The 23,982-nt window shown below is 29.7% G+C and overlaps 1 protein-coding gene across 2 annotated transcripts in view; it reads right to left on the bottom strand.

Annotated features, from left to right (window-relative positions):
• Positions 1–23,982, bottom strand: part of LOC111419337 (E3 ubiquitin-protein ligase CCNB1IP1-like) — an 87,237-nt gene that overhangs the window by 27,926 nt on the left and 35,329 nt on the right. The gene's annotated exons all lie outside the window — the stretch shown is intronic.

Genomic DNA, 23,982 nt, shown 5'->3' with positions numbered 1-23,982 from the left:
GGGACGATGTTGAGAGGTGTCACAGACAAGTTTGAGGAAGACCAAGGAGGGTGTGGAGATTTATCAAGGATGATTGAGTTCATCATTGAACTTGGTTTAAAGATTTGGGGAGTAGTTTAAAATAATGTTGCAAGGTGCCAAAGACTAGGTTGGAACACACCGTGGACGATATTATAAGAAATAATCTTGAGTTCTGGAGGATTAGGAATTCTGTTGAAAGTAATTAGCGGGCGATGTTGAGAGGTATCATAGACAAGTTTGAGGAAGACCAAGGAGGCTGTTGAGATTTATCAAGGATGATTGAGTTCATCATTAAACTTGGTTTAAAGATTTGGGGAGTAGTTTAAAATAATGTTGCAAGGTGCCAAAGACTAGGTTGGAACACATCGTGGACGATATTATAAGAAATAATCTTGAGTTATGGAGGATTAGGAATTCTATTGAAAGTAATTAGCGGGCGATGTTGAGATTGGGTGTTAAGAATTTCCTTGCTAGATCTCAGAAAGATATTCATGGTAGTTAGTGACGATCTTGAGTAATGTTAGCCACAGTGGGAGATGAAAATGTTAGGAACCATGAGTAGTTAGCTACCTTGTTGATTAAGGGATGAGGAAGACCTTAACACTTACCAAGGATCATACCATGAGTAGTTACTCATGGTATGACAGGCGATGCTGATATCAGAGACAATATTTAGTGTAATTAGGGATGATTTTAAATGAACATTAACAATCGAACATAGTTGGAAATTTTCAGTACTAAGCTAAATGATGTCTTCGATGGATATCAAGAATGGTATTGTGATGATGGTCTGTTATGATCTGTTTTGAGAGTAGTTAGCTGGTTAGAGTAGTTGAAAGAGTGAAAGTATTGACAGAGACTATTTTAGGGATGTCAAGGACGATACCAGGACAATTTTGAGAGCAGTATAAAAGGATGTTTCGACTTGTCATGCTTGAGGAATAAATTATAAAGTGATTTTCGCTGCATTGGGGCATCTATAAAGACAAGTAATACGAGGGAGTCGAATTTCAAAGGTATGTTTGCGCAGCACATTGCATATATCGCTCTAATCAAGTTAAAACTGGCTATTATCATTGTTTTAGGTTCAGTATAATGTGTGCAATACCAATATTTATTGCCAAACTAGCGAAAAACTACACGAAGCAATTTGACAGAAACGAAGAGGAAGGTTTACGAAGGCAATTAGGTTTTTGCATGACAATACAAGATCGCACACCTCAAATTAAACAAAGACTTAGTTTCAGAAACTCAATTGGAAAGTTCTTGTCCATTCGCCCTATAGTCCAAATTTGGCTCATTCAGATTTTCATTTATTTGGGCCGTTAAAAGTTCATTTGTTATTTGCTTTGTTGCTGTCATGGACTGTATTATAAGAAAATAATGTTGATGTATTGACAGAGCTCAGGGACAATATTGACTAAAATTAGTAATGAAGTCAAAAACTTAGTTGAAAATGATGAGCTCTAAGATACGCAACTTTGCTCCCATTTAACCATCTCTGTATCTCTTATGGTTTCTGAGATCCCAATGGTGGGGGTCGAATTTGAATGACCCTGTATTGAGAATTAGGGATGATGCTGGTAGGTACCAGAGATAATTTTGATGGAAACCGCGTACCGTGTTGAACGGCATCAAGAGTAATGGTGATGGAGGTGAGTAATGACATTTATTGATGCCAGGGGCAATATTGAGTATATTTAGGTATGATGTTGAAAGAAATCAGAGACGATGTTGAGAAAGTTCAGGAATAATATTAACAGAAATAAGTAATGGTGTTCAAGGACTATATATAGAGGCTTTATTCAGAGTTAAGAATGATGTTATAAAGTGCCAGAAATGATGTTGATGAAGGTGAATGATGACATTTATTGATGCCAGAGGCAATATTGAGTATATTTAGGGACGATGTTGAAAGATGTGATCCAGAACTATATTGACAAATATTAGTAAAGATGCTGAGAAATGTCGAGGATTTAATAATGACTGTATTGAGAGTTAGGATTGATATTAGCAAGTGCCAGAGATGATTTTGAGGGAAACCATATACCATATTGAGCAGCATCAAGAGTGATACTGATGGAGGTGAATAATAACGTTAACATAATAGCGATATTGAAGGAGACTATGTTGAGATGTACCATAGATGATATTTGGACAGTTACATAACGACTTTGTCTAATGTTAGAGATGATATTGAGTGTGTGTATTCAACGATAATATTGGAAAGTGTAAGGGATGATGTTAAAACATATCCACATTGACGATGAAATAAAGGAAAACATTCTCAAATATTAAGAACGATATTTCAAGCAATGATTGACAATCTTAAGATATGTCAAGATATGTGTTAAGATGGGGAACAAGATGGTTCTTTAGGGAGGTGGCTTATGTTTTTTTGAGGTATCATAAAACATGTTAAAGGAGAGGAAAAATACTTTTGATATATTTTGAAGGAAAAAATGGCCATGTAAGTACCCTAAAATATCTATTATTAAAATAGATTAAAACAAAAAATTAAACAATTTGATACAATTTCCGTAATAATTTTGGTTTTTTATCACTAAATTACATATAACATTATTTTCTTTTCAAATTTCCATATAGATTTTGCACGTTACAGAGTGCCAAACCATTCCATATTAATATATGAAATGAATTAATATTTCATATCCCCAGAAATTTTACTATTTTACGAGGAACGCTTTCCACGCGTTTCAACGGTCTGCTTTTGACGTTTTAAATACAATTTTGATAACATAAACGGAATATTTAATAATTTTCTTTTTAAACTTTATTCCTAATTACACTTTTCCATCAATCATTTTTGCCGTTATCTACGAAATTGAATGTCGATGATGACTAAAAATTCACCTCATGTTAAATGAGAATCGTTCGAAACTATAAATGTCTAAAACTGTTTAAAATTCCATTAGATTTATGCATAAAATTACCTATTTTCCAGATTATTACCTTTTTATAACACGATATTTCAAATTTAGTACTTAAAAGGTTTCAAATTCGGTGTCGATTTCACTCTGCGAGTATAAAATTACGTTATAATTATAAAAAAAAAACGTTTTAACGAAGATTCTGTTGTGGAACTCGTATAAATTTTGATTACGGTTCAACTTTAACGTACCTTCCCAAAAATTAATATCTTTTCTACGTTTTCCTCTTCCTCTTATACATTTTGACAGTGAAAATCGGCTTGCAGCACGAAAAAGCGTCCGGAAAGCGCCAATTAATCACTTCCAAAGTGACGGGAGCAAATAAAAGCTCGCAGAAAAGTTTAGGAACGTGGCGCGGTGCGGCGCGGCCCGTTGCGCTCACATAATTGAATTTAAAAAGTTCGGGGAATTATAACGACAGATATTCCAGTAACTCGCAGTTACATTTCGTCGACCTTTGGCTTCGTCCAGGTTTTAACCTTTTCCGTAAGCGAAAATTCGTTTTGACAAGTTTTTGAATTTTTAGTTGAACATTTTTACCATGTTAATTATTATTCACTTTGTTGTAATAATTTTTTCTTGTATACAATCTCCGTCTAAATGTTCTGTTAGGTTGAGTTTGATAAGGATTGTTGACACCTTAGAGGTTTTCGTTTTTCACTTATTTTAAGCTTCTTTTTTTTAGCAGTTATTAATGTGTGTTTTTAAAAGCGTATTTCCCAAGCGCTTTATAAGCAACAAAGTTGAAAATTTTGTATAATTACGCTTCAAATGTACACAAATGGAACGTAATTGGTTGTATCGATCAATCTTATACAGGTGGTTCAAATTTAAATAACCAATTTTCGTTATTGCAAAAAAATTTTAAATTTTAAATGGAGCGCTTATATTTTATTAATCTAGTAGATAGAGAATATAATTCTTAACAACTTAATTAGGAACGTCAATGATAATTTGGTACAAGATGATATATTAATTATTGATTTAACCCTTTATGACCCAAGAAGTCAAAAATTTTGAAACTTTATGACAGAATTAAAACGCTATCAAATAGTAAATATTAATACACTCAGTAAAGGCCTTTGGAATTAATTTTAGCAAAATATGCAATCCCCCCATTCCAGAGGGATAATGGTACTTGAGAGTACCGTCAAGCATTAAAATATATTTTCAGTATACAAAAACTATTGTTGCTAATATAAAAATAATACATTTTTTATTACGTTAAAAAATAATTAACACTTGCTTTATCTAAATCACATTATGACAATCAGAAAAACAGTTCTTTCTTTCACTACAACATAAATAAACATTGCACGCAGTACATTTTGAGTGGGGTCTAGCTTTGGCAGAACAATTTTCACAACTTCCTCTTTCTTTTGAACTTGCGCTACGACATTTTCGTGGACGCAGTAAATTTGAATACATTTATTTATCAGACCTGTATTTACAGAACGACGAAAATCTGATAGAATATTGAGAAAAAACATATTGAGCAAAAACTAACATTTTCGCATAATCTAAGTGTCAAAAAAGATGCAAATTCAAAAATTCTTGGAAGCCGTATTTATTGAAATTAAGGAATGAAGCTTATTCTAAATTAAAGCTTAAAGCTTTCTCTTTACAATGATGTATAATAATTGTTGGGTTGGATTGGAAAAATATTGAGAAAAAAAAATGTTGAAATAAAACTTACATTTTCGTATAACCTAAGAGTGTCAAAAAAGATGCTAATTTAAAAATTCGTGGAAGCCGTATTTATTGAAATTAAGAAATGAGGCTTATTCTAAATTAAAGCTCAAAGCTTCCTCTTTAAAATGATGTATAATAATTGTTGGGTTGGATTGAAAAAATATTGAGAAAAAAAATGTTGAAATAAAACTTACATTTTCGTATCACCTAAAAGTGTCAAAAAAGATGCTAATTTAAAAATTCCTGGAAGTCGTATTTATTGAAATTAAGGAATGAGGCTTATTCTAAATTAAAGCTTAAAGCTTTCTCTTTACAATGATGTATAATAATTGTTGGGTTGGATTGGAAAAATATTGAGAAAAAAAATGTTGAAACAAAACTTACATTTTCGTATAACCTAAACGTATCAAAAAAGATGCTAATTTAAAATTTCGTGGAAGCCGTATTTATTGAAATTAAGGAATGAGACTTATTCTAAATTAAAGCTCAAAGCTTTCTCTTTACAATGATGTATAATAATTGTTGGGTTGGATTGGAAAAATATTGAGAAAAAAAATGTTGAAGTAAAACTTACATTTTCGTATCACCTAAAAGTGTCAAAAAAAATACTAATTTAAAAATTCCTGGAAGCCGTATTTATTGAAATTAAGGAATGAGACTTATTTTAAATTAAAGCTCAAAGCTTTCTCTTTAAAATAATGTATAATAATTGATGGGTTGGATTGGAAAAATATAGATAAAAAAGAGTTGAAATAAAACTTACATTTTCGTATAACCTAGGAGTGTCAAAAAAGATGCTAATTTAAAATTTCGTGGAAGCCGTATTTATTGAAATTAAGGAATGAGACTTATTCTAAATTAAAGCTCAAAGCTTTCTCTTTACAATGATGTATAATAATTGTTGGGTTGGATTGGAAAAATATTGAGAAAAAAAATGTTGAAACAAAACTTACATTTTCGTATAACCTAAAAGTGTCAAAAAAGATACTAATTTAAAAATTCCTGGAAGCCGTATTTATTGAAATTAAGGAATGAAACTTGTTTTAAATTAAAGCTCAAAGCTTTGTCTTTAAAATGATGTATAATAATTGTTGGGTTGGATTGGAAAAATATAGAGAAAAAAAAGTTGAAATAAAACTTACATTTTCGTATAACTTAAGAGTGTCAAAAAAGATGTTAATTTAAAAATTCCTGGAAGCCGTATTTATTGAAATTAAGGAATGAAACTTATTTTAAATTAAAGCTCAAAGCTTTCTCTTTAAAATGATGTATAATAATTGTTGGGTTGGATTGGAAAAATATTAAGAAAAAAAATATTGAAATAACACTTACATTTAAAAGAGTCAAAAAAGATGCTAATTTAAAAATTCTTGGAAGCCATGTTTATTGAAATTACGGAATGAGACTTATTTTAAATTAAAGCTCAATACTTTCTTTTTAAAATGATCTGTAATAATCACACCTAATAACCATTTATCAAAGAGATACCTTTTTGAACAACAAAATTCAACAAGACCACCTTTCACTAAACTTCTAACCTCTGAACATCTGAACGAATATACCTAAAAACCCTACAGTGCGGATTGTGTCATTTTTTATACAGATTCTTTCTTGTATAGTAGAAAGTAGCGACAGCTCTAAATGAGTGTTTAAAACTACCGGTACTTTAAAGTACCGTCGGGACACAAAGGGTTAAGGCGATTGACGTGAATAAATATTAGACAAGATATGACCTAAGATACAGTTGCCTTAAAAATTGCACTGAACGACTGGAAGGAGATTTTTGTAAACACTAGCTATAGATCAGACACAACACATATTTAGCATATGAAGAGTAAATCAGACAATCAATAAATTAAAAAGTAGAAAATATGCAGTTGTTGATAAGATATCGAATCAAATATTGTTGGAAGTCACTACTCACCGAGATGAAGGAGTTGTTTAACAAAATAATACAAATAAAAAGTATACCAACCTAATGGAAAAACCATTTGCTCATCCAAGAGGTAAGGGATGAAAAAAACTTTACAGTTAAGAGAAAGAAAATGGTAATAAATCCAATCCATCTTGCTGCAAATATTTCTAGATCAAAATTTTAATGGAATTCATTTTAATACAGAAGAACAAATACCAGAAACAGAGTTTATAGACAATATGGCTGCTGTAACAAGCCCAGATAAGTCTGCAAAGGTAATGGCAAAATTGCGAAGCTTCAACACCTACAGCTTTATTCACACTACGAAAAGAAATCGGCTTACGGCTGAACGTGCTGATAAAATAACTTTCATTGCTTATAATTTAATATAAAATTATTAAATTCTGCCACCAATGTGGAGGTTAATGAAGTCAATGAAGCCATTTCTGATATTGATGTGATTGAATGCAGTGATTTGGAAACTTTTCCAGAGCTGTCTGAAAATTCATTAGATATATTTCAAAGAATAAATTATTTTTTTACGCCAAGTATATTCTAAATATCACAAATAAGTCCTCCATAATACTTAATCCCATAAATATGAACTATGCCACGTTACAGCCGTCAGACTGAATTTGCCCAGCTGTATTTGTATTTAAACGCTTGTTCTCAGAAAATTCTCAAAATCGAAAATATTCTCGAGAATATTTTCCTATTTTTTTTCTCGAGAATTTTCCATCTCTATATAAGCTAAAGGGCGTTCTGGTCATATGCACTGCTGAAAAGTTCCGGCAACTGGAGGCGAAGCGGGCGAAGTTCGACCAGGCGATCATAGACTCTTTTATCGATTCTATACCCCATAGATGCAACGCTGTCATCGGCAGCAAGGGATATCCCACTAAGTATTAAGTTGGTGTTCACATAAAATTGTCACTGAGTACTCCAGAGTTCGGAGCTTTTAGAAATATCTTGTGTTTTTATGATTGTTGGATTTGCCATTTTGTGTTATTTTGATAAATGTTTATGTTAAAAACATGTAAAATATCTCCCGATATACTGTGTGAAAATTTTAGATCAAAAAGTTAAGTAGGAAAAAAGTTACATACATAAAACAAAAATATGATACAGATTTGAACGGCACTATATAAGACCTGTGTAAGACCTGTTATTACATACACGATAGAGACAGCAGCAGAAAATGGTACGAATCTAACAAAGACACCGAATTTCACTTTGATCCATAGATTGTAATATAGAGCCAAATATGCTTTAACCAAGTAGAAACGACGTCTTTATTAACTTCAGCTGCTCCTTCAGAAATTGTGTCGGTAACGATATTATGTCTTGCATTAAATCATTTCAAACCATATTAATTAAACAGTATTAAATTAAATCAGCGAAAAATCAATCTGATACTACTAGAACGTTATAACCGATATCAGAAAAAAATTCGTCTTCGTAATAAACAGACTCTGTATTGAGTTATTAAAAAAAAGTTTTTAATCATTAAATTAAAGATGGGTATAAATTAAATTATTTCCTAGGAATAACTAAGTAGAGAAAATAGGGCTTGATCCTAGAGTAGAAACTGTAGAGATGTTCACGTTCCGTGAAGTAATTTATATTTTCTACAGTGCCTCGGGGAGAAACTGTACAAAATTGGGTCTGGATTGGTCAAAGGGTTTTCGAGTTTATAGGTCGTACAATGTCAGGGGAGCGAAATTCGGATTTCGCACCAACCTAAATTTCATGATACTAATAAATTAACTATAATAACATTTCATTTCAACGCATCGGGATTTATCTTCGACCTCCTTGCTTCCATTTATCACTTTTCAACTGAAATTCGATCACCGCTTTAATTAAAATCGCACAATTACTAACCAAAATTAACCTGTAAATAATTCAGTTTCGAGATGCTTAATTAGATTCTCAAGTTACGAATTCAACTCTGTTATATTCCCCCACTCGGTGCACTGACCCAGATACAGGATTGATGTTGCTTGAAATGAACCGAATTCAGCATACTGCTGCGACTCGTAACTTTATGGTTTAAATCGAACCATCGAAAAGTCATTTTGAAAAATGATCAAGAAAATCTTATATAGAAGAACTAAAGGAATATCATTTTTTTATTCATAAAGTTTCTTGTATTGTAAAATTTTGATATAACGCACAAAATGTTTTTAAGTAATATTATTCAATACATCACCATACCTATTTAAATATAAAAGTTAGCTCTTATAGATAGAATTCAATTCGGGTTATTCCCCAAGTGGAATAGAGTAATTCCACGTTCATAAATAAACTATAATACTCGGGGTATTCTCCGAGTTGTCTATACGATGTTTAAATCGAGGGCGGTAATTCTAGTTTTAATTGTTATTCAGCGTTAGATTGTTGCATATTTTTCATTGAAGTAAAACTAGAAAATGTTTTAGACGTTTTAAGACGTTCCCGAAACTTTCTAGCTCTAGGTCCAGTGTTAGTTCTAGTTTTAGTTGCTATTCAGCGCTAGGTTGTTGTATATTTCTATTTAACTAACATTAGACCTAGGACATTCGGGTTTAGCCGTCTTAAGAGATAAACGGCTAAATTCGAATGTTTCTAGTTTTAGTTCTAGTGTCGAAAACAAAGAATGGACTTTTATCGTATTTAATCTAGTTTTTGAGATCCCCTTTTAAATCCATCAATTTGGCTTTTTTAGTAAAAATTTAGACTTTTATGAGAAATATCTCAAGAACGCAAGGAGATATCAAAAAATTTTATTCTTATTAATCAATTTAGGAATGAATTTTCTACTTAATGAAATCATCCGCTTTGTTATATCCGTGATTATTAATAAGCACGATGCGTAAAAGAATAAAAAATGCGATTCTTTTAAAATTCGTTTAAAGTTCGTCGGAGTTATTTTTTCGGAACGTTTAAAATCGTTTTCTGGTAGAAAAATAGATTTAAAATCGAAAATAAAGAATGGGTTTTTATCGTATTTACTGTAGTTTTTAAGATATACCCTTTTAAATCAATTAATTTGGCTTTTTAGTAAAAATTAAGATTTTTATGAGAAATATCTCAAAAATGAAGGGAGATATCAAAAATTTTTATTCTTATTAATCAATTTAGAAATGAATTTTCTACTTAATGAAATCATCCGTTTTATTATATCAGCGATTATTAACAAGCACGATGCGTAAAAGCATAAAAAATGTGATTCTTTTGTAAATTAATTTTTTCCTTAATCTCTAAGTTCGGCGGGGTTATGTTTTAAGAACGATTAAAATCGTTTTCTAGTAGAAAAGTAAATTTAAAATCGAAAATAAAGAATGAGTTTTTATCGTATTTATAGTAGTTTTTGAGATATACCCTTTCAAATCAATCAATTTGGCTTTTTTAGTAAAAATATAGACTTTTATGGGAAATATCTCAAAAACGAAGGAAGATATCAAAAAATTTTATTCTTATTAATCAATTTAGAAATGAATTTTCTACTTAATGAAATCATCCGCTTTGTTATATCAGTGATTATTAATAAGTACGATGTGTAAAAGCATAAAAAATGGTATTTTTTTTCAATTAATTTTTTCCTTAATCTCTTAGTTCGTGGGGGTTATTTTTTTGGAACGTTTAAAATCGATTTCTAGTAGAAAAATAAATTTAAAATCGAAAATAAAGAATGAGTTTTTATCATATTTATCGTAGCTTTTGAGATATACCCTTTTAAATCAATCAATGTGGCTTTTTAGTAAAAATTAAGATTTTTATAGGAAATATCTCAAAAACGAAGGCAGATATCAAAAAATTTTATTCTTATTAAGCAATTTAGAAATGAATTTTCTACTTAATGAAATCATCCGTTTTGTTATATCAGCGATTATTACTAAGCACGATGCATAAAAGCATAAAAAATGCGATTTTTTTTAAATTAATTTTTTCCTTAATCTCTAAGTTCGTCGGGGTTATTTTTTTAGAACGTTTAAAATCGTTTTCTAGTAGAAAAATAAATTTAAAATCGAAAATAAAGAATGAGTTTTTATCGTATTTATAGTAGTTTTTGAGATATACCCTTTCAAATCAGTCAATTTGGCTTTTTTAGTAAAAATATAGACTTTTATGGGAAATATCTCAAAAACGAAGGAAGATATCAAAAAATTCTATTCTTATTAACCAATTCAGAAATGAATTTTCTACTTAACGAAATCATCCGTTTTGCTGTATCAGTAATTATTAATAAGCACGATGCGTAAAAGCATAAAAAATACGATTTTCTTTAAATTAACTTTTTCCTTAATCTCTAAGTTCGTCGGAGTTATTTTTTTGGAACGTTTAAAATCGTTTTCTGGCACAAAAATAAATTTAAAATCGAAAATAAAGAATGGGTTTTTATCGTATTTACTGTAGTTTTTGAAATATCCCCTTTTAAATCAACCAATTTGGCTTTGTTAGTAAAAATTTAGACTTTTATGGGAAATATCTCAACAACGAAGAGAAACATCAAAAAATTTTATTCTTATTAATCGATTTAGAAATGATTTTTCTACTTAATGAAATCACCCGTTTTATAATATCGATAATTATTAAGAAGCACGATGCGTAAAAGCATAAAAAATGCGATTCTTTTAAAATTCGTTTAAAGTTCGTCGGGGTTATTTTTTCGGAACGTTTAAAATCGTTTTCTGGTAGAAAAATAGATTTAAAATCGAAAATAAAGAATGGGTTCTTATCGTATTTACTGTAGTTTTTGAAATATCCCCTTTCAAATCGATCAATTTGGCTTTTTTAGTAAAAATTTAAACTTTTATGGGAAATATCTCAAAAACGAAGGGAGATATCAAAAAATTTTATTCTTATTAAGCAATTTAGAAATGAATTTTCTACTTAATGAAATCATCCGTTTTGTTATATCAGCGATTATTACTAAGCACGATGCATAAAAGCATAAAAAATGCGATTTTTTTTAAATTAATTTTTTCCTTAATCTCTAAGTTCGTCGGGGTTATTTTTTTGGACCGTTTAAAATCGTCTTCTAATATAAAAATAAATTTAAAATCGAAAATAAAGAATGGATTTTTATCGTATTTATAGTAGTTTTTGAGATATATCCTTTTAAATCAATCAATTTGGCTTTTTTAGTACAAATTTAGACTTTTATGGGAAATATCTCAACAACGAAGAGAAACATCAAAAAATTTTATTCTTATTAATCGATTTAGAAATGATTTTTCTACTTAACCAAATGACCTGCTTTATAACATCGATAATTATTGAGAAGCACGATGCGTAAAAGCACCAAATTATTGCATATTTTTATTGAACTATAAATAAAATCAACTAATACAGAACGCAACATCGAGGTTTTATTGTATCTTACAAAGATGAGAAGTAAAAATGAGTTTAATTTAAAAAAAATGGTAAAAAGAGTTAACATCAAATGAATTCTAAAACTCAATGTTGCGTACACATACAACGAAAGAGTATTAAAAAACTTTTTTCATCATCCGAGTTCCATCCGAGTTAAATTAATACATAACTACTATTACTGCAACCTTATAAATGGATTAATTTAATTAATATCTCGCTAAATTCAACACAACTCGCCGAATAGAAACGAAATAACTAATAATGTAGCTCCATTTTCTATCAAATTAACTCGAACACATTCGACAATTTACAATTATTATCTGATAATTTATTCGTAATACAAAACCATCTAATATATACACATATATTATGAATTACACCATCAAAACTCAAACGAACATGAAACGAAGAGTTGTTTGATCGTTTCGCTTTGAAGTTCGTCTATTAAGCGTTAATTTCGCTTTTAAAAGCTTTCCACCTAAAACCTAACAATATTCGTTATAATAAAACGAACTGCAAGAATTTTAATGGTTAAAGAATATTGAAATTATGAAAAGATTTTCTCTTTGACCAGCGTCAAAGCTTTACGTTTTATTTTATGAGCATCGAGTCCAGTGAATCGAGAAGTGATTCACCTTCCGTATTGATCACGAAACGTACACACAACAGGTTTCCCGGTTTTTATCCAGAGGAAAAGAATAAAAAAAAAATGGGTTGTTCCCGGAAACATCCTTTCGGCCTTTTTGTGTAAAAGTGGATGGCTTCGCGAATGGATGGGGTGCTCGATGGATGTTGTAAAAAGTGGAATTAAATTGCTCACCACCAACCCTCATCTCCATGCACCCGACTTTAAAAGGATTTTTTCTATTCTCTTTTTTCATTTATGAATTAAATCTTTTATTTTCATTAAATTTAATTACAACTAATTTGTAACTAATCTATTTCTTTATCCCAAAAACTCTAAACCAATAAGGAACTTGTTTAGTGAAAATCAAACCTACTAAACTCGCAGTTCAAGTGTCAGAAGTACTCCTCCCAGCTGTTCGAAGTAGTTTGTGTCAAACTTTAAACTTTAAATTCGTCTTTAAGTCGGTCAAACATACATACAACTAGTGGATGCACCAGCTCCGGGACCACAAACGTCTCAACAAACTTTTTTCGCTCCCCGTTTTCATTTTAAACGGAAATTTTTCATCTATAGATATTTCTCGAGATTCTACCCAAATAATTTCAGTCCTACCTATTCAACTTGCGAGATTCGATCCCAATGCAAACTTTTCGGATATTAAAAAAAAAACGGGAAACTTTGCAATATGGAGAGAATACAGGGTACGAAAGAAACGATGTTGATGTTAATAAATAATTTGCATTTAGAATGAGATGTTTGTACTAAAGCGTCACTAATTAAACCGAATGGCAATTTGAATTAAGACCAATTAGGCGCAAATACCACACGCGGTGTGTTCCAGTTCTATCCGTGTAAATAGAGGGCATGAATCATCATTATCTTCTCAAATATCAAACGAATATCAACAATACGTTGTGAGTGCTTACATTAAAAATTAAATTATCTATGTTGAATTAAAAGATTAAATAAAAAAAATTATGTTTTAATTAAAATTATATAAATTAATACCTAAATTGAAAAATTTTGACTTTACAATATAATTTATTCTAAATTTTTGTCAATATCACTCAATGAGTATCAATTTCTCCGAATATCTCTGAATTCCCATCAATTACTTGCAACACTAAGTTATCTCAATTTGTATCAATTGCTTCTAATATCTCAGAATAGTTTTTGATGAGTTTTTCATTTCTGCCATCTCGATTCTTACTTTACCCATTTTGATCCAAGAAATGAATATCAAAGATATAACGAGGATATAACGAGGTATAACAAGAAATCTTGGAGGAAACCCATAAAGTAGTCATGATATGAGAAAGTAATGGAATCAAGAAGAGACACTTTTAAACAGAGAATGACTTTAATTTTTCAAACACGTTTTTGAAGAAGTGTTTTCATTAGCAAATAAAAAATAGTTATAAAAAATGTGGGAGGAGTTGACCCTTGGATGTGAAAGCATCTATATTCTACAAAAATGGAGTAAATGCGTAGCTGTATTGAATCAATAGAAGCAATAACATCTATTATACAAAAGATTTTAAAAAATGTCTATCTATGCCCAAAAACGTTTTGCCAGCGTAGCCAAAAATACTTTGGTCATTCGAGATTAATTCTTTGTCAAGCATCTAATCCTTCGGAGTAAAAGAGACGTTGCACTCCTGAAGTATTTTATACTGGAACTCTTTGTCTTACAGGACGTCCTTTTATAAGAGTTCTAAGACTTTTTGGACGTGTATTGCTTCTTTCGTCAATAAACCCTAAAGAAATCGATAAATCTAAACCCACTACCTCACGTTTCTACAGAGCTGCGTCCTTTGCCACTTAAATAGGAATAGCTTAACTAGAATTTTATGGATCACCTCGGATTTTAGTGCTTCGACGCTCTATATCTTTAAATAGATTCATCATACGCTCAACATTTAATATTCTTACATTACAGCTCAATGTGCAAGAGTATATTTACTAGTGATGGAACGGATAGTGATTTTGTGAAAAGCCGGATATTCGGCATCCTCTTCGGCTGGATATTCAGTTATCCGACATATCTATCCGGCCATTATGATTATAATTTCTGGTGCATTTCTGAAGTACCCTATATTGCCATATTATTGCGATATTTCAATAAAAATGCAATTAATAAGAAAACTGATTTAACTAACGAAGCAGCTCTAAAAAGAGGATACTTTAATTAATAATTGGCAATATTTCCACAAGGATGCTTCAAGAAATTAATTTTATAGCGAATTTTGAAAGTTATCGATGAAAATTGCAACATCGAAAATTTTATGAAAACATTAAATATTGTTTTCTCAAAAACTAAAAGTTATTTTTCAAAACGTGTTGGTTCATTGGAAAGAGGACACTTTCATAAACATTTTGGGAAAATTTCGTACTGATATTCCAAGAAATCGATTTTATATAAATTTTTAAAACTTAATCGGGGAGAATTGCAAAATTCGAAAAAATTGGCGATCATTTCAAACATTTATTTCTCAAGAACTAAAAGTGATTTTTCAAAACAGCTTTTTGCATTAAAAAGAGGATACTTTAATTAATAATTGGTGATATTTCCACAAGGATCCTTCAAGAAATTAATTTTATAGCGAATTTTGAAAATTATCGATGAAAATTGCAACATCGAAAATTTTATCAAAACCTCAAATACTGTTTTCTCAAAAACTAAAAGTTATTTTTCAAAACGGATTGGTTCATTGGAAAGAGGACACTTTTATTAACACTTTGGGAAATTTTCATACTCCTATTTCAAGAACTGGATTTTATACGAATTTTTAAAACTTAATCGGCGAAAATTGCAAAATTCGAAAAAATTATCGATCATTTCAAAAATTTATTTCTCAAGAACTGAAAGTGATTTTTCAAAACGGCTTTTTGCATTAAAAAGAGGATACTTTAATTAATAATTGGTGATATTTCGACAATGATCCTTCAAGAAATTAATTTTATAGCGAATTTTGAAAATTATCGATGAAAATTGCAACATCGACAATTTTATCAAAACTTCAAATATTGTTTTCTCAAAAACTAAAAGTTATTTTTCAAAACGGGTTGGTTCATTGGAAAGAGGACACTTTTATTAACACTTTAGGAAATTTTCATACTTATATTCCAAGAACTGGATTTTGTACGAATTTTTAAAACTTAATCGGCGAAAATTGTAAAATTCGAAAAAATTGTTGATCATTTCAGAAATTTATTTCTCAAGAACTGAAAGTGATTTTTCAAAACGGCTTGTTGCATTAAAAAGAGGATACTTTAATTAATAATTGGTGATATTTCCACAAGGATCGTTCAAGAAATTAATTTTATAGCGAATTTTGAAAGTTATCGATGAAAATTGCAACATCGAAAATTTAATCAAAGCTTCAAATATTGTTTACTCAAAAACTAAAAGTTATTTTTCAAAACGGGTTGGTTCATTCGAAAGGGGACACTTTTATTGACACTTTGGGAAATTTTCATACTCATATTCTAAGAACTTGATTTTATACGAATTTTTAAAACTTAATCGGCGAAAATTGTAAAATTCGAAAAAATTGTTGATCATTTCAGAAATTTATTTCTCAAAAACTGAAAGTGATTTTTCAAAACGGCTTTTTGCATTAAAAAGAGGATACTTTAATTAATCATTGGTGATATTTCCACAAGGATCCTTCAAGAAATTAATTTTATAGCGAATTTTGAAAATTATCGACGAAAACTGCAACATCGACAATTTTATCAAAACTTCAAATATTGTTTTCTCAAAAACTAAAAGTTATTTTTCAAAACGGGTTGGTTCATTGGAAAGAGGACACTTTTATTAACACTTTGGGAAATTTTCATACTTATATTCCAAAAACTGGATTTTATACGAATTTTTAAAATTTAATCGGCGAAAATTGTAAAATTTACAAAAATTTTTGATAATTTCAGAAATTTATTTCTCAAGAACTAAAAGTGATTTTTCAAAACGGCGTTTTGCATTAAAAAGAGGATACTTTAATTAATAATTGGTGATATTTCCACAAGGATCCTTCAAGAAATGAATTTAAGAGCGAATTTTGAAGATATCGATGAAAATTGCAACATCGAAAATTTTATCAAAACATCAAATAATTGTTTTCTCAAAAACTAAAAGTTATTTTTCAAAACCTGTTGGTTCATTGGAAAGAGGACACTTTTATTGACATTTTGGGAAATTTTCATACTCATATTCCAAGAAATCGATTTTATACGAATTTTTAAAACTTCATCGGCGAAAATTGCAAAATTTGAAAAAATTGTCGATCATTTCAAAAATTTATTTCTTAAGAACTGAAAGTGATTTTTTAAAACGGCTTTTTGCATTAAAACGAGGATACTTTAATTAATAATTGGTGATATTTCCACAAGGATCTTTCAAGAAATGAATTTTATAGCGATTTTTGAAAGTTATCGATGAAAATTGCAACTTCGAAAACTTTATCAAAACTTCAAATATTGTTTTCTCAAAAACGAAAAGGTATTTTTCAAATCGTGTTGGTTCAATGGAAAGAGGACACTTTTATTAACACTTTGGGAAATTTTCATACTCTTATTCCATGCACTGAATTTTATACGAAAGTGATAAAACGAAGATGAAACTGCAACAAGAGATTTTATATATCGTATTGGGATTGTTACAATGAGGTTGCTAAAGACAAACCTGATATGAATAAAGTTGTATTCAATGAAAAAAGCCCTATTGGGGTTGAACTTGATTATTATCTGTAGTGTCCAACACCTAAAAGAGATACTAATTCCTGTAAATAGTGGAGTACTAAGTAATAGGTTCTACGAGAAACTACGAAGAAATTAGAAAGATTGAAATCTGAAAACCAGAAAGTTTGAGTTTAGTCAGAAAGCACATAAATTCACTTCTCGCTAAGGTGACGTCGAAATCTGTTATTTGTCAGCAACCGAACAGAAGAACAAAAACAGCATTTTTAGCCAACATTTTTACAAAACTTGACTTTTAATGAAATTCATCGTTCCCTTCTTTTTCTTTTTATTATTGATTCTGATCATTCTTCGATTAACTCAATAAAATTAGATTAGTTAGTTCAGTAACTATTTGTTACTTCTTTGTAGTTTCTTCTTCTGTTCATTTATTTGTTATAAAATATAGCTTCTGGACAATCGATACTTTTTGATGCAACACTTTTCAGAAGGAGTCTGTAGTAATCTTGGATGGTCAAAGTACCGTGTTAACTTGGACATACTTAGGGAGAGACGTAATCTTTTGGCTTTGTTGCCGAAACATCTCGGGATGTGGTTGGATTCTGGTAGACATGTGGTAAATTGCAAAAGTAGGAATTAAAGAATTTTGAATGAATCTCATTGAGATAGAGTGCTTGATAGCTAAACCCAAGTACTTCTTTCTAGTGTCTCTTTCTTTTAAGTAATCACCTCAAATAGCAGATAATTTATCCAAATTTTAAATGATTTATTTTTTTAAACTAACTCAATCACGAATTCAAAACACTCATAAATAAAACCATTTTTACTTACACTTAATGGTGTTAGTTCTTATCCACTTTATATCGAAAAACACATTTTTAAAATTATTAAAAGTGTAAGCTATAAATATTCGATATTAATGCCTAAAACAAAGATTTTTTTATAAAAAATAAGAATCTAATAAACCAACACTGATTTAGATGAAAGAACAGTTGTTTGTAGACCGGAGCTTTTCCCACGATTATGTCCAGACGGGATCGTTTTTCGTGTTAAACGCGATAAGAACCGAGATCATAGAGGTAGGTCTCTCAGACGTAATAACCTCAATATATCAACTCGTGTGGGTATTTTGATAAGGAACCAAAAGGGAATCGTACCTAGGTTAAAGAAGAAAACACTACGTCATGTGGGTTTTGCTCAAATTTTAACCAAGATAAAAGAAATAGATGGCACATTAGATATCACTGAGAGTTGTGTTTTAGTTTTAGAGTAAACCAAAATTATATCGCAGCATAACTAGACCCGGGTGTTATTTGGAACAAAAACTTAAAGGTCTCCAGATGGTGCACATGCAGAACAAGGGGAAGTTTGTGAAATATACTTTGTGATTTAACGCGGAATAAGATGAGGAAAGTGGAAAAGGAGAAACGAAGGATCTTTCGTTCTATTTTTTTTTTTTGGCTACGGTGAAGTAAAATTAACTTCCGCCAAAAGATAAATAACCGAGTAAAAATTCTATTAAACGATGAAAGAAGCCGTAACGAGCGAGAGAACGCAAGCTAAAACAACCTAAAACAAACCGGAACAAGTGGATTTTAAGCTCGCAGCTTGAGTAATAAGCCAACACTACCAACACGAACTTTACGATGCTAATCAGTGCCCTACTTAATATTTCCTCTGAAATAAAAAAAAATAAAATCCAATAACAACACTATTTTTTTATTCACTAAATATCAAATTTAACCTAAAACACATTAAAAACGTTTCAGAGAAATGTGATTATAAATGTTCAATAGTATCGATTTGAAAATGTAGGTCAACACAGTGATTTTACGACGTCGCCATTAAATAACCATTGTCTTGGGTGGTTTTTTAGATTTTTATGGCGCCGGCGAAGCAACTCCTTGTATATCTTAATGCAGATTTTATCGTCTCTAACCGATAAAAGTAGTTGCAACGTACACATTTAGAATGCATTTCATAATATAAAAGTACCTCTTTTTCAACTTTTATGAATTCGCAAAGAAAATTTTAACAATGTGTTACTTAATATAATGATTTAGGGGATTCCTGTGTATTTAATTTAATGTCTGTAATTAAGAAACATTGCATAATTTACAATTTATATTTGATTAATAAATTTTAAAAAAATACAATTTTCGTTATGTTGGGGTAAAAATTACGTCACTTATTTTTGAAGGTTAAAATGTGATTTATGAGGTAAATTAAAGCTGAAAGGTTCCATTTGTGGACGGGATGAAGAAATAATAGGGTTTGATGATAAAAAATTGGGAAAATAATTTTGAAACAAAATTGACAAGTTAGATTATGATTGGATTTGTTAAATTGGAGGAAAAATTTAAATATAAATTGTTACAAGTTTTTGGAGTAAAAATATATGTAGTAAATTAATGATGAAAAGTTGAGTTTGGAATGAGTTTAAAAGATAATGTGATTTTATTTCTACAATAAATCAAATTTTCTAAAATTTTTAAAAAATTTTTGTACATTTCTACATTTTGCTTCAAATCAATTTGTTTTTCTAGAATTTTGTTCTAATATGGACACCGAAATGGTGTTGGCAGATAAAGCAATTAAAATGAAGACCTGTGTTGAAAAGAGTATGTTGGTCGCTTTGCTATGATTAAACTAAGAGTTGGTGCCTAAGTACGGATTTATTTCTGATTTTGTTAATGTTCAGTCTATGTAAATTATGCTGCGTTATATAACTCATTGTTATATACTCAGTGAGCTCAATAACTACATAAACCTCAACGATTGCTTGCAAAATGTTTTAATGCTACGGAATGGCTGTTTATTGTGGTCATTATAAATATGCTTTCGATGTCAACTGACGCTATGCTACTAACAATCAAGCAACAGTAGCAGACCAAACCGCATCAATCGATAAAGCAACAATATGACTATCACAACACCATATAAGGTGAGCAAGATTTCACGCTACAAAACATGTATGCGGTAGATGGCTTTAATTTAATAAAAAGGAAGGTTACTTTAAACCCTACGGTCGATCTTGGCAAGACATTTATATAAAAAGTCGATTTTGATCAAAAATTACTGGACACCACTGCTCTAAATCGACTAAACATCAACATTGTTGATTTTCGAAAATTAACTCAATCATAACTCATAAAATAAAAGCGATGGGGAAATATTTTTTATACATAAAACCTTAGTAATGGACCATAAAGACTAGATCCATAAAAAGATTGAACCCAATTATTACCATTTTTTATTTATAAGCTCTAAACCGATTAAACATCAAAATTGTTGATTTTAGAAAATTAACTCAATCATAACTCAAAAACTAAAAGCGATGGGGAAATACTTTTTATACATAGAACCTTAGTAATGGGCGATAAAGACTAGATCCATAACAAGATTGAACCCAATTATTACCATTTTTTATTTATAAGCTCTAAATCGATTAAAATCAAAATTGTTGATTTTCGAAAATTAACTCAATCATAACTCAAAAACTAAAAGCGATGGAGAAAAACTTTTTATACATAAAACCTTAGTAATGGGCCATAAAGACTAGATCCATAACAAGATTGAACCCAATTATTACCATTTTTTATTTATAAGCTCTAAATCGATTAAACATCAAAATTGTTGATTTTCGCTAATTAACTCAATCATAACTCATAAAATAAAAGCGATGGGGAAATATTTTTTATACATAAAACCTTGGTAATGGACCATAAAGACTAGATCCATAACAAGATTGAACCCAATTATTACCATTTTTTATTTATAAGCTCTAAATCGATTAAACATCAAAATTGTTGATTTTCGAAAATTAACTCAATCATAACTCATAAAATAAAAGCAATGGAGAAAAACATTTTATACATAAAACCTTAGTAATGGGCGATAAAGACTAGATCCATAAAAATATTGAACCCAATTATTACCATTTTTTATTTATAAACTTTAAATCGATTAAACATCAAAATTGTTGATTTTCGAAAATTAACTCAATCATAACTCAAAAACTAAAAGCGATGGAGAAAAACTTTTTATACATAAAACCTTAGTAATAGGCAATAAAGACTAGATCCATAACAAGATTGAACCCAATTATTACCATTTTTTATTTATAAGCTCTAAATCGATTAAACATCAAAATTGTTGATTTTCGAAAATTAACACTCATAAAATAAAAGCAATGGAGAAAAACATTTTATACATAAAACCTTAGTAATGGACCATAAAGACTAGATCCATAACAAGATTGAACCCAATTATTACCATTTTTTATTTATAAGCTCTAAATCGATTAAACATCAAAATTGTTGATTTTCGAAAATTAACTCAATCATAACTCATAAAATAAAAGCAATGGAGAAAAACATTTTATACATAAAACCTTAGTAATGGACCATAAAGACTAGATCCATAACAAGATTGAACCCAATTATTACCATTTTTTATTTATAAGCTCTAAATCGATTAAACATCAAAATTGTTGATTTTCGAAAATTAACTCAATCATAACTCAAAAACTAAAAGCGATGGAGAAATACTTTTTGTACATAACATCTTAGTAATGCACCATAAAGACTAGATCTATAAAAAGATTGAACCCAATTATTACCATTTTTTATTTATAAGCTCTAAATCGATTAAAATCAAAATTGTTGATTTTCGATAATTAACTCAATCATAACTCAAAAACTAAAAGCGATGGAGAAAAACTTTTTATACATAAAACCTTAGTAATGGGCGATAAAGACTAGATCCATAACAAGATTGAACCCAATTATTACCATTTTTTATTTATAAGCTCTAAATCGATTAAACATCAAAATTGTTGATTTTCGAAAATTAACTCAATCATAACTCAAAAACTAAAAGCGATGGAGAAATACTTTTTGTACATAACATCTTAGTAATGCACCATAAAGACTAGATCTATAAAAAGATTGAACCCAATTATTACCATTTTTTATTTATAAGCTCTAAATCGATTAAAATCAAAATTGTTGATTTTCGATAATTAACTCAATCATAACTCAAAAACTAAAAGCGATGGAGAAAAACTTTTTATACATAAAACCTTAGTAATGGGCGATAAAGACTAGATCCATAAAAAGATTGAACCCAATTATTACCATTTTTTATTTATAAGCTCTAAACAGATTAAACATCAAAATTGTTGATTTTAGAAAATTAACTCAATCATAACTCAAAAACTAAAAGCGATGGAGAAAAACTTTTTATACATAAAACCTTAGTAATGGGCGATAAAGACTAGATCCATAACAAGATTGAACCCAATTATTACCATTTTTTATTTATAAGCTCTAAATCGATTAAACATCAAAATTGTTGATTTTCGAAAATTAACTCAATCATAACTCAAAAACTAAAAGCGATGGAGAAATACTTTTTATACATAAAACTTTAGTAATAGGCTATAAAGACTAAATCCATATCAAGATTGAATCCAATTATTACCATTTTTTATTTATAAGCTCTAAATCGATTAAACATCAAAATTGTTGATTTTCGAAAATTAACTCAATCATAACTCAAAAACTAAAAGCGATGGAGAAATACTTTTTATACATAAAACTTTAGTAATAGGCCATAAAGACTAAATCCATATCAAGATTGAACCCAATTATTACCATTTTTTATTTATAAGCTCTAAATCGATTAAACATCAAAATTGTTGATTTTCGAAAATTAACTCAATCATAACTCATAAACTAAAAGCGATGGGGACATATTTTTTATACATAAAACTTTAGTAATGGACCATAAAGACTAGATCCATAAAAAGATTGAACTCAATTATTACTATTTTTTATTTATAAGCTCTAAATCAGTGGTGGCCATAACGTCGATCGCCAAAAAATCATGAATCTGAAATATCTACATATATCTGGGCCTCAGAGCAAAAAAAAAAGGATTTTTACTTTAAACCCTTCGGTCGATCTTGGCAAAACATTTATATAAAAAGTCGATCTTGATCAAAAATTAGTGGACACCACTGATATAGAGAGTAGTCCAAACGAAGCCAGAATAAACGGATTGGAAATAAACTATAATATAGAGGATGCCACGAAAGCAGAAATAACAGAAAATCGATAAAGAGATTATGGCAGAAAGAAAAAATGAAACCTAAACGTATCCAGAAGGAAAGCAACCAAATATAAGTAAAATTGAAGAAATAAAGATACCTAATAGGTATGGAACTTCCAATGAAGCCAGAAAAAATGAATTTTGGAACAAATCTAGATGTTGATTTATTTAAAAAAATCGACAGTGTTCAAAGAATACGCATCATAAAGCCTTGATTTCTAAGTTATCCAACAACTTAATAACCCTAAAGCTCTCAACGACTCAATATCTTCCTCTAAATATTTGATCAAGGAGAGATGAAATCTAGCAAGAACGAACCGATGGAGATGGGGTTCACAAAGCTGCAAGCTCCAATTAAATGATAATGATTTCTGATGCTTCAAGCACAGCTACCACTTGGTGATGTTCCCAACTATTCAACTTAAAACATAATACCATAATTCAACTCAAACCTCTACAAACACAACCTTACGAATTTTCACCTTAAGATGCATACCATATCTCTGGTAGACACACAGCTATTTTATATTTCTGTGTTCTTAGGGGTGCTTTAGGACAACTTTTGAGATTAAAAAGTTAAAATAGATGATTTTATTTCAAAAATT

Source organism: Onthophagus taurus, chromosome 1, assembly GCF_036711975.1.
Source record: "Onthophagus taurus isolate NC chromosome 1, IU_Otau_3.0, whole genome shotgun sequence".
NCBI lineage: Eukaryota > Metazoa > Arthropoda > Insecta > Coleoptera > Scarabaeidae > Onthophagus > Onthophagus taurus.
This window is presented reverse-complemented; position numbering and strand designations above follow the sequence as displayed.